Raw genomic sequence first — 13144 nt, forward strand, 5'->3', positions numbered from 1 at the left:
AAATTTTGGATTTTTTTTCCCCTACTTCAGTGAAGAATTTCATCAGTATTTCAATAGGGATAGTGCCGATTCTGTAGAGTGATTTTAATGTTAGTTCTTACCCATGAATATCTTATCATCCCTTTTATTTGTGTCTTCAATTTTGTTCAGCAATGTTTTACAGTTTTCAGTGTAGGGATCTTCTAACTTCTTAGTTAAATGTGTTTGTATTTTTTGTAGCTATTCTAGATGAGATTATTTTCTTGATTTTTTTCAGTTAGTATAAATGCAGCTGATTTCTGTTTGTGTTGGTTTTGTATCCCACAACTTTACTGAATTAGTTTAATAGCTCTTACAGATTTTTTATAGAGTCTTTTTGGGTTTTCTGTTTAAGAGATCATGTGACCCACAAACAATATAACTTGTTTTCATTTTATTTGCCTTTTGCTTCTCTTTCTAGAACTTCCAGGACTACAATGAGAAGAAGTGGTCAGAGTGGGCATTTTTCTCTTGTTCTAGATGTTGGGGAAAAAATCCTTCAACTTTCCCCTATTTGAGGTGTGATGTGAACTGTGGGTTTGTCATGCACAGCCTTTACCATTTTGAGATATAGATCATCTGTTTGATTTGTTCAGTTTTATCATGAAGAGATGTTGAATTTGTGAAATGATTTTAAATGTTTTGAAACAAACGTGTGGTTTTTGTCCTCGGTTTTCTTAATGTGATGCATCATGTTTATTGAGTTACATGTTGAACCATCCTTCCAGACCTGAATCCCTTCTGATCATGATGAATGGTGTTTCTGAAGTGGTTTTGAATTTGGTTTGCTAAGGTGTTGTTGAGAATTTTTGCATCTGTATTCATCACAAGTGTGTCCTATAGTTCTTTTTTGGTTGTGTCTTTGTCTGGTTTTGTTATACTGGCCTCGTAGAATGAGTATTCCCCCCTCTAAGTTTTTGGAAGGGTTTAAGAATAACTGTTAGTAGTTCTCTAAATGTTTCGTAGAATACAGCAGCAAAGCCATCAGGATTCAGACTTTCCGTTGATGGGCGACTCATTATTGATCCAATTTTGTTACTCATTGTCAGTCTGTTCAGACTTTATTTGTTCCCAATTCGATCTTGGTAGGTTGTGTGCGTGTGTGTGTGTGTGCACGCAGGAGCTAATCCATTTCTTCTAGGTTATCTAAGTTAGTGGTGTACAGTTGCTCACAGCCGCCTCTTACGAGCCCTTGTATTTCTGTGACACTTGTTGTGATGTTGCCTCTCCACTTCTTGTTTTATGTGAGCATTCTTTTTTCACAGTCTAGCTAGTGGTTTGCCAATTTTGCTTATCTATTAAGAGAACAACTCTTGGTTTATGCTGTTCTTTTATTTTTCTAGTTTCTATTTCCTTTATTTCTGCTCTGACCTTTAGTATTTCCTTCTTTCTATTAATTTTAGCCTTAGTTTGCGCTTATTTTTCTTCTTCCTTGAGGCACAGTGTTAGGTTAATTGAAATCTTTTTTCTTTTTTGATTTAGACATTTACTGCTAGAAACTTCCCTCTTAGAACAGCTTTTGCTATATTTCGTATTTCATAAGTTATATTTCTATCCTTATTTGTCAAGGAATTTTAAAATTTCCATTCCCTTTTTTATTGACCTATTGATCATCCAGGAACACATTGTTTAATTTTCATGTCTTTGTATATTTTCTGAAAGCTACTGTCACTGATTTCTAGTTGTATACCATTATTGTCAGATGATTTTATAGGATTTCATTTCTCACTTCTTAAATTTGCTAACACTTGTTTGTCACCTATTATATGATCTAATCTAGAAAATTTTCCATATGCAATTGAGAAAAATAAATTTTAGTGTTATAACTGACATCTTTTATTTGATGTTTGTTTATATTCATCTAGCTGAGGGGCAGGATGAGAAAGGGGGTGTGGAGAGAGAGAGATCTTCCATTCACTGGTTTATTCCCTTAATAACTATAACATCTAGGGCTAGGGCAGGTTGAAATAACATTGCTTATCTTAACACATTATAACTATTAATATTCAATAATTTCACTTTTTAGCCTTTATACCAAAAATGTGACTTACGCATCACCAAAACAACATGAGAGAATTCTGACTTTACCAGCCAATCAGTGAGTTTTATACTTTCAGAAGCTTTTGTGTTACTCCTTAGTATCCTGTGCAACTATTCTTTAGCATTTCTTTAAGACGGGTCTGATGGTGATGATTTTATTTGGCTTGGAAAATTGATCTTCATTTCTGGGGAAAATCTGTATGGGGCACAGTATTCTCAATCGGCAGTTTTATTTCCTCAGTATGTTAACGTATGAACCCAGTTTCCTTGGAGCTTCTTATTTGGATTCAATCATATTGGAGTTTTTTTTTTTTTTTTTTTTTTTTTTTACATTCTATGTCTGGATATTTACATCTCTCTTCTTAGTTGCAAAGTTTTCTCATATTAATTCTGTCAATAAGCTCTCTACTTCCTTGCCTTTCTACTCTTAAAAACCAATCCAAGAATCCAAGCCTCTAGCTGCTGAGGCCTACCTGCTGCTGTGGGTGGAAGGAGAGGGAACCTTTTTTTTTTTTTTTTTTATGCCAAGGGCTCTTGGGAAATTTATCACATCGTTCACTGTCCATACAAATTATCAGCTTCAAAAATAGCCTGCTACAGATTTATTGATTTTTGAAACTTGCCTAGAGTTTCCTTGGCAGGGCCAGCCCAAAAGATTTTGTCGACTGTAAGACGCGCGGGCCAGACGCTCCCAGCCCTGCTGTGGGTCGTTTGAACTCCAAGTTTTCTCTATTTGGCTGCCATTGATGTGGGCTGGAAATGATTTGTCTTGAAGGGGTTAGCAGTTACTATGTTCTTCTGGGCTGGATTTAGAGACTCACTCTGAGTACTGATCTAGAGGTAGGCCTGTGGAGGTCTTCCTAATACTCTAGTTTCACATGGTGGGCCTGGTATTAGAACCTACACTTTCTTCTCCTCAAACGAATGCTACCTGCTCTGCTGTCTGGGGCTGCAGGAGGGGTGACGTGGGTCATGTAAAGCCAACCTTCCTACCTTCTTTACTGCATCTTTTCTTGTTATCATGCAATCGCTCATCTTGTTTCCTTAGTGTTTATGGAAGTATTTTGGGCATAGGTAGTTGTTGAAGCTGATGTTTCAGTGGATAGATCATTGCTGGGCTTTCTCCATTGTCAGTAAACATTGCGAGCTCCCTATGCTCGAGATACTGAAGATATACATAGACGCAAAACACAATGCTTACAATTCTGGTGGGGAAAATGAACAAGCAATCACGATGAGTTTACATAATCACTGCTATGAAAATAGCTAAACAAAACAATGCATTCAGATTGAATGAGAGCAAGGAGACGGTAACACGAAATGAGTGGTGTATTAGTCCTGGGCTTTTTTTTTTTTTTTTTTTTTTTTTACAGGCAGAGTGGACAGTGAGAGAGAGACAGAGAGAAAGGTCTTCCTTTTGCCGTTGGTTCATCCTCCAATGGCTGCCGTGGCCAGCGTGCTGCGGCCGGTGCATTGCGCTGATCAGAAGCTAGGAACCAGGTGCTTCTCCTGGTCTCCTATGCAGGTGCAGGGCCCAAGCACTTGGGCCATCCTCCACTGCACTACTGGGCCACAGCAGAGAGCTGGCCTGGAAGAGGGGCAACCGGGACAGAATCCGGCACCCCGACTGGGACTAGAACCCGGTGTGCCGGCGCCACAAGGTGGAGGATTAGCCTATTGAGCCACGGTGCCAGCTGAGTCCTGGGCTTTTAGTCCTTGGATCCATCTTTTCCATTTCTCTCTTGCTAACTATAGGATCAACAGTTTGTAGGATATGTTGGCCAAACTCCTATGTTGGTTACTTTATAGGTGGGCTCAGCTGATGGAGCCACTGGTGAGAGATTAAAGGGTGGGGAAGAGGGAGAATGAGGTATTTTTCTTCTTCTCTCTGTGATTACTGGGTCTTTTCATAGCGGTTGTGTCCTATCCTTTGGCTCTAACTTCTGCTGATAAGGTCTGACGTGTTTTCCAGCTTCTACCTAGTAACCCAGACTCGTGGGATCCAACGATACTTTTTTCATTTGGCCTTCCAGAAGACCTAAGAAGCAGCAATTTGAGATGAGCTTGAATGATACAAGGTTATTTATGTGATCCACAGAAAGAACATTCCAGAAAGAGTAATGCCAAGGACAAAAGCACCAAAGTGAAGGTGAACTTAGAGTATTTGAGAGACAGAAATCTGGTGTAGTTGGAGCATGGTGAATAGGAATGAGGAACCCTGCATCTAATAGAGAAGAGAGGGGATGAGTTGGTCGAAGACCTCATGGGTCAGAGTAAGGATCTTAGATTGAATTTTAATTGACTGGAAACCACTGGCATGTTTAATGTGGAGGTGGGGAAGGAACATGCCAACGTGTTTGAGAAATGTTGTTATAGGTTCCCTGTCAAGAATTTTATAGTGTTGTCAAAGTAGGATAAAGACCTGTTCAGTGCCTTTTACTAATGATTCAAGAAAGAAATGGTGTTGATTTGGGATAGGGCAGGACAAAGAAAATAAGTGGGAAGATTCCAAATAAATTTTGGAGCCAGAGTTGGCAGAGCTTATTCCTGAAAGGAATGGGGGGTGGGGAGGAATCCAGAGTGACTTCCAGATTTTTTGACCCTGAAATTTTTGGTGGTGGAGAGAACTAAGGGTGACAAAGATTTTTAGGAGAAAGAGGATTGGGGGCATGTTAAACTAGAGAAGTTCCTTTGATGCCTTTAGTTACCTTGCAGGTATGGTGGACATTTGGAGCTCAAGTTAGAAGTCATGGTTAGAAGGATGTATGTGGAAGTCAGTAGCACATCTCAATGAAGTGGATAAACTACCAGGAAGCGCCCTGATAATTCAGCAGCCCTTATTATCGTGTCCTTATAGCAGACTATATTCCTTCCTTTTGTAAGCTTTGACCAAATCTTGAGACTACTAAGTTGGTAGAAGGAAGTTACTTACTGAGTAGTTCAATGACTACTTCGCCTAGGCATTGGTTATAACATTCTTATTCTTTTCTCTGTACAGCAGTTATCTACCTAGGTCAATAGTAAGAATGATGGATGATCTGGGACTGTGAACATCACCTCCATGTGCAGGTTTCCTGGAGGGAGGCCCAGGCCAGTTCATTAAGGAGCAGTGAATTAATCTGCTTCCTGTTCCCCTCTCTGATAAATGGACCCTCCACACAAGGATGCCCATATACATGTTTTGTCACGAATAAGACATGTTATGATGGGTGCATTTGGTTATGAAAAGAATTCAGCCTATTTGGCTTTAAAAATAATGTTGAAATAATTGTTTCTATGGCCAAATTCTACAAAAATGCTTCAGAAAAAAAGTGCTAAGGAAACATTAATTTATTCTAAAGCCAAAGAGTTAAGCAAGACACAGTGAGCTCATATATGACCTCCTTATTCATAGGTCATTGCCAAGTGAATCTCCAGGACTCTAATTTATCTGCTGCTTTTGTTATGCCATTCCTCTAATGCATGTGTGGGAAAATTTTTTAGAGAAAATATTTTGAATATTCATAGAAGACTGTATTAGGAGTGACTTTGGTGTTACCAGGTAGAAGCCAAATATACTGAAGAATAACACCAACAATTTCACTCATCACCCGTGTATTATTTGCAAGCCACGTGGAGGTGTCTATTGTAAAAAATAAGCTTCTTTGTCCATTTTTAAAACAGATAAACTGTCCTTGCTCTATTAAGTGGGAGTGGGGACATGCAGTGTTGCTTGATAAATAGTGACAAAATGATCGAGCAATTTTTACCTTCTTTAGTGCCAAATTCAGAGCGTGCTAGCCTTGAGGGTGGTTCAACAGTCTCTAGAACATTGGTGATAAACTAATTTTTCCACACGCCTAAATTAGGCTGATCAAAACTACCCGAATTCTGAACACTAAGCCAGGCTAGACATGCCTTCCCTCTTGCCTGGGGTGGTGCTAGATAGAAGCCCTAATGTAACTTAACCTAAAGTAACTCAATGTAACTTAATGCTGTCGGTTTCTTTACCCTTCTCATGTTTTTTCCATTTTCACCCTCATGGACCTGGTACCTAACGAATCTAAGAACACGTAATAGTTGTACATTCACGTTGCAGGAAGAAGACAGTGGTAAGAAGCATCAACGCAAAGCAAAGTAAACCTAACAGTGAGTCAGGAATGTATGCCAGTTTTGTTTGTTTTTCGTTTGTTCCAAAGTTAATTCTCTAGCCAGTTCTCAGAATGGCCTTTTGTTTCAAACTTCAGAGCTGCTGTCACACCTCAGTTCTTGTTATAAATCTACAGTAATTAAATTGGTGTGGGACTGGCGTGAGTACAAAGAGACCAAAGGAGCAACAAAGAACCTCTGTGAAAGAAGTTATAGTGCAGATCAGTGGAGAAAAAGGTCGATGTTTCAATTCATGGGGCCGATGCATTTGTTATCTATATAGAAAAACCTGGAATTGGACCTTTATCTTACACCATACACAAAAATCCTTCTGAGAGTATGAAGCACTTAAATATAGAAGGAAAAAACTAACATTTTTTAAAAGAAAAAATGTAGGTGGTTATTTTCATGAGCTTAAGATATAAAAAGGGTTTTTAAAACCAAGACACAAAAAGTGCAGTCTATGAACAGCGTAATTGATGAATTGAATCACATGAAAATCGAGTGTATGCCTTCCTCAAGAGATATCAGAAGGTTAAAAAAAAAAAAATCGGTGGTGACTTCCTTTGGTTCTCCTCGGGAATGCTGGTGTAGCGAGTCATCCTAGGCTATAAGAACTGGCTAGAGAATTAACTTTGGAAAGATGGCAGGGATGTGACAACCTGTGCCGGTCTTATCATCTGTCATCTGCGCCCCTCTCCATCCTTGCCAAGTGATTGTCAGAGTAAGTTTAGGATATCGCTGCTCCTTGCTTGTTTTGCGCTGTCAAGTACTTCTGAATCACCCTAAGTAGGATCACGCTTTGTGGTATTCCTCATTGTTGCTAAAACATGCAATTTCTTCCAATTACTGAGATTTGTAACTCAAAGCTGTGCATGCATGTTTCTGTTTGGGAAACTCAAGGAACACTGAAACCCAGTTGCTACCCAAGGATTTAAATGTGATCTGTGCTCCTTATGGAAAACTTCAGCACTACAGAAAAACAGAAGGAAATCACTCATGATCCTTCCACCATCCATATTCAACTATTATTGACATTCTGGTATATTTTTTCTATGTGGATTGCATTATATGAGGGTACTCCAACAATTATGGAAAAGTGGAATTAAGATATTTTGGGGCAAAACATTTGAATTCCAAGCACACTGTTTTTCATAATACCCATTTCCATAAACTTTTTCTTGAGGACTTCTCCTAAGTACAGTGTTGAATTCTGATCAAATCAGCTTTGCTAACAACACAGTCTTCTTCCACACATTGCTACAAATGCAGGGAAAGCATACTTTGTCATAGCTCATGGCACACAGCATACCAGAGCTCTTAGAATCCCAGGTTCCAGGGCCACCCTGCCTTGACTGCCATCTGCACCCACTACTGATTAGCTGTGTGGTTGTGAGCAATCCACTGAATATCTCCTGCCTCCGTTTTCTCACCTATAAAATGGACCAGTCACAGCACGTGTCTCATAGGAAGAACTGTTGTGAAGGGGGAATTTCATACTTTGGAGATGCTTAGAAAGGTGCTTGGAAAGTTGTAAATAAGTAATGTGTGTAGGTATAAGGTTTTACACCTTTCAGCCCAACTCAAATGCCAGTGCTAGGCTTTTCCTTGGAATCGCCTCCTTGTCTTCTGCACAGAAAGGACACGAGTGTCTGGGTTGAGGGGCTCGCGAGTGTCCCAGAAAGCACTGGTCTGCGTGGAGGACCTCGCAGGTCCTGGAAGACTCAGGACACGGATCATCCTCCTGCCAGCTGCCCGAGATGCCTGCAGGCCAACACTGCTGAAGGCCCTCACAGGCAGTAGTGAGAGCTGCTCACTGGAATTCTCAGTCTCTGCCCCAAAATGGGTTTCTTTGAATGGGAGGTTTAGCCTGTCTTGATGCCGATTTCTCTGCACATGACCACGTGACCCCCGCTTCAATTCATCCTCCACTCCCCTAGTCTTCAGAAGCCTCTGTCCTCCACGGTTGTACTCTCCCCCTCCCAACCATGGACGAGGGTGGCAAGCACAATGGCTGACGATTTTCTCTGTGGTCTATTGTTTCAGACTCCATCGGTCAACTTTCCCTGAAAACCATCCCTTGTGATGACCAAAGCTTATTTTAGAAGTTAAAGACTGGATACTGACTTTCTTTCTTTCTAGAACAATCCCAGTTTCATCTGAATGCCTCTGATTAACTAGAAGAAGGGTCATGTATAATGGAGTACAGAAAAAGAAAATCACAAGGATTAATATTTCAAGATATTATCTCATCACAAATGAATGTATCATAATTTACTTAATCACTGGACATTTATATTGTTTCCAGTTTCCAGCTATTAAAATGAAACTGATTAACAATGCTAAAAATCCTTTCATAGTTTGTATAACTGAGGGTGAATTACCAGAAGTGAAATTCTGGGTCAAATAATACAAAAGACAATAAACCCTTTAACAATTTCCTTTCTTGTGCCAGGACTAGATGAATTGCTTTACCAGATGGTAGAAAGTTAGGCAAAAGAACAGGGTCAGATTTTAAAATATTATCATGTATTTAACTGGATGCATTTAATATCCATTTGTGTTGACTAAAATAACACTTAGCAGTTTGTTGATGTCTGAATTTCCTTGGCTAATTGTTGAAGTCTCCTGTTAAGCTATTAGTATCCTTAGGACTACTAAAATCTTAATATATACTGTAAAAAGACTTCATTCTATGGAATCTTTCCAGAACTAATTAGTAGTAGTGGCAGGGCCAGTGGGACAATGATGACGTGAGTGTTAACAAGAGGTAGACTTGGATGTTGCGTGTGACCTCTGGGTCCCTGATGGGCAGTTTTAAATGTGCCCAGTTTCTGAAGGTAAGTGATTAGGAGAATGAACTGTTATGCCATTCGAGTACTTCTAAGCATGCGATAGCAGATAAACACAAGCACCAAGGATCTCTGTGATGTCCCTTTGTAGTAGAAGGAAAGCCTTGTCCACTCTGACAGTGATTCAAGGAGACAGAATTCTCCAAGGGGCCACGTCAGTCTGAGCCTGCCACAGATGGTAGATTCTCAAGCAAGTTGAGGTTCTCATCATTGATAACCCACAAATGTACAAAGGCAAGAAAAATTCATTGAGAGTAAATGATGCTGTTAAATACTATATATAACTTTATTTTACACTGAAAATATGCACACCTACCAACAAGCAACTACAAATGCCGTAAGATTCATAACTCATCCTTAACTAGGGATTGCTAAAAGCGTTAGCCAGAGATTGTTTATTTTATCTGAATTTCTCTTTAATAAAACCCAAGATCCATGAATTATTTTCTGAGTATCTCCTATCTTCTTGCCTTATGTGGACCTCTGCTGGAATGCTTGTTTGAGTTAGAGAGCTTAATAAAAAAATTACAAAAAAATCCTGTCTCTGAAAATATAAGAGCTTAACATTTAGTTTAAATATGGAGCCATCATCAAGTGCGTTGCTATGGAGATCCTTCCTCCCATGTGCTCGGCAACATGTCTGATGCCAATTATCCAGAAATAACTTCTCTATTTCTATGGCATCTTCTGTAGCTCACCTACTTCTGCTTCTATATTCTGGTGAAAAGAGGAGGGCTTTTTATGTCTATTCCTTGTACGCAACAAAGATCATTTCCAACACGTCCGAGCTGAAAAGGAGCCCCTACCGTGTCACTTCCTGTGTAACACTGTTAAACATCCCCCTCTGCTTCAGCAAATGAGGGGTAATTTTTTAAACCTTTTTCATACTCAGAACAGACTTGTACCTTGGTGGCTGCCGTGGGTAAGGTGATCATGGGTCTTACGGGTCAATTTTAACTTTGTGGATTCTAGGGTGCTCTTCCACCTCCCAACCCCACCCCCACCCCCTCTCCACAGAAGTGTGATGAGTCATTGTTTTTCATAGGAGCTGCTACTCAGTCACCCCTCCACCCACCCTTTAATCAGTTAGGAGATGAGGATGGTGTTCACCACCTTCTCTATTTTGATTTGGATCATCCAGGCTTGGGAACTGAAGAATCCTCCTTGAACTGATTCAACATCATGTGGGCAGACTTGAAAGCACTCCATCTGTGACCACTGAGCTCCGTCCAGTTGGTGGCTTCTTCACAAAGCAGCAGGGGTCCAACTGTGCAAACCCTTATTGTGGTTCTCTCCACATGCCATCAGCCGCTGAAGCCACAGGAGCCCACTTCTATCTGCTTTCACATGCTGAAAGCGGAGGACCTTTCTGTGCTTGATCATTCCTTCTCGTGGGCTTACCCAAGTGGAATTCCAAGAACAGCTCAGGCTCACAGACCTCCATCAGCTCACTTTCAGAGTGCAGTCTGATGAATACAGGTCTGTGATATGCTAACTTTCCTGCATGTGCAGCGGGCAAGGGGAAACCAGGGAAGGTCTTTGCACCCTGGTCCAACTTAGAGGCCAGTGCATAAAGAAAATGAAAGGTTTATCTGCCCTACTTTTCACTGCCTACTGGGAGGCTGTAATCCAAGAGGCTGGGAAAACACCATGGAACAGATCACTGGCTGGGTCTCATATAAAGAGGATGGCTAGCATAAGAGGGCAATGAGAGACTGTCTAGCTTCATACTATTTAAAGGTTAATTTCCAACTTTCAAGAAAGCAGGCTTCAAATCCTTCCGATTGTTAAAGCTTTCCTGAACCAGAATCCTTAGGGAACTGAAAATAATGTGCAGATAAATACGATGTTTGAGTTTCTCTTCCTTATCTTTGGTAGACACTATGACTACCTGTCTCTTTCATGATTTGACAGAATAGAGATCACCATGCCTCTTGAGTATTACAAAAGATTACCAACTTCCTCCTTAAATCTTCGTATCTAAAGCTATTATGAAAGAACAACTCGGGGTTATAGGATGGCACCACTAGACAGTATTCTAACAACTGATCTGCTCACAAGGGGCATTGGATGCTCTTAGGGAAAGGGCACTTCAAATTGCAGTCTTTTAAAAGATACTGTCCTCTAAACATGGGCGCACAGAACTGTGCCCATAGGGTGTTCCTTGCACCATTGTTTCTCTTAATAAACGGTGGCATTTAAGCATCTAACAAAAATCATCTCAAAAATGGAAATAACTCAAATATCCAATGAAAGGATTGGCTAAATAAGTTACAGTGTATGCATATGATGGAATAGTTTGTCTTACATAGAAGAGGGTGGAGCTTTAAAGTATGACTCCATCTTAGGATATAAAAATGTGTCTACTGGCACTGAAATAAATCCAGAAGGCTATGAGCCACCTGTTAACTGAATGGTCAGTTTCAAGGGAGGACATTTTTACTCTGTCCTTTATATATAGATATAATGTATAGGGTAAAATATTCTTTAAATGTCTCAAAAGAGTTCTCCTTATTTTCTCATTTTTTGTTTATAATTCCAATCATGGATAAGGATCCTATCAATGACAAACTCCCAGGGATATCTTTAGATCATGTATAATTATTTCTTTCCAAGTGGTAATTCTACCTCTTCATCTCCCATTCAAGAGAGTACTCAAAATGACTTGAGTAAAAGTGGTATGATTATATGAGTGATATTAAAACTATCTTCTATTTAACTTTTAATGGTCACATGCGAACTGTATATATTTACTGAGTACCATGTGATATTCTAATACATGCATACATTGCATAATGTTCAATTAAGAGCAAAAATCTCTCTTCAAGTGTCTATCATCTTTTTATGGTGAAAAAATTCAAGACAGTTTCTTCTAGCTTTTAAAATACAAATATAGTGTCATTATTATTTGTGGTTACCCTACCATGCAATAGAATACAAGAACTTTTTAAAAAATAAAGGCATCTGGGGGCTGGTGCCATGGTGCAGTAGGTTAGTCCTCCGCCTGCATTCCATGTGGGTGCTTGTTCTAGTCCTGGCTGCTCCTCTTCCAGTCCAGCTCTCTGTGGCCTGAGAATGCAGTGGAGGATGGCCCAGGTGTTTGGGCTCCTGCATCCGCGTGGGAGACCTGGAGGAAGCTCCTGGCTCCTGGCTTTGGATCAGCGCAGCTCCGGCCGTTGAGGCCATTTGCGGAGTGAACCAACGGAGGAAAGACCTTTCTCTCTGTCTCTCCCTCTCACTGTCTGTAACTCTAGCTCTCAAATAAAAATATTTTTTTAAAGAGAGGCATCTATAAACTTTGTGTTTATTAAAATAAAATTATATGAAACACTATGTGTTGAAACAACCGGACTGAAGCCCCTAATATTGGTAGGCATTCAGGTTCAGGTGTATGCAGACTGTATAGGTAATATTAAGACGATGCAAGCACCATTTTTACCTTCAAGCTGTTGAAAGTGGGGGAGGAGGGAATATAAAACAAGATAGTGGTTTATGAGTTCCTGCCTCCGCATAAGTACCTGTATCCATTCCCCTGAGAGACAGCAAAGTCTTAATGAAGGAGGTGTTGCAATACATGCTAGACGAAAAGACTTGGAAGTGTGCATGGGGAGTGGGGGAGAGTTTTAGTCAGAAAGGGCAGGATAGGCAGAGAACGTTGCGCCCTCCACGAAGGCAAGGTTTGTTTCGTGTGCCACTGTGTACCTGATTTCCATAGCCCGACGTAGATACGGTCTCAGTAATACCTGTGGCGTAGTCAAAGTCCTCACCTGCAATAAGCCTTGTAGTTTGTCTAACAGTCAGTGCATCCCAGTCCCCTTCTGGTATAGCTTTTCTGCATTTTCCTGATATACCAGGGCTCCCTGGAGGTGCTGATGGAACAAACCCCTCAGCAATGGCCTTGAAACATTGATCGCTGCTTGCGTCCAGAGCCCTCGACTGACTGTTCAGACAGAGGACAAAGAGTCCTTGCCAATAAGCACTTTGCCGACTCTGCTGTGCGCCCTGTGTTTATGAAGCTGCACGTTCGCATAGCTCCAGACACTCGATTTTGTGTTCATGTGACCCTCCCTCTAACTCCAGAGCGATGATGGACGGTCTGAGTTCTT

Source organism: Oryctolagus cuniculus, chromosome 19 (genome assembly GCF_964237555.1).
Source record: "Oryctolagus cuniculus chromosome 19, mOryCun1.1, whole genome shotgun sequence".
Taxonomy (NCBI): Eukaryota; Metazoa; Chordata; class Mammalia; order Lagomorpha; family Leporidae; genus Oryctolagus; species Oryctolagus cuniculus.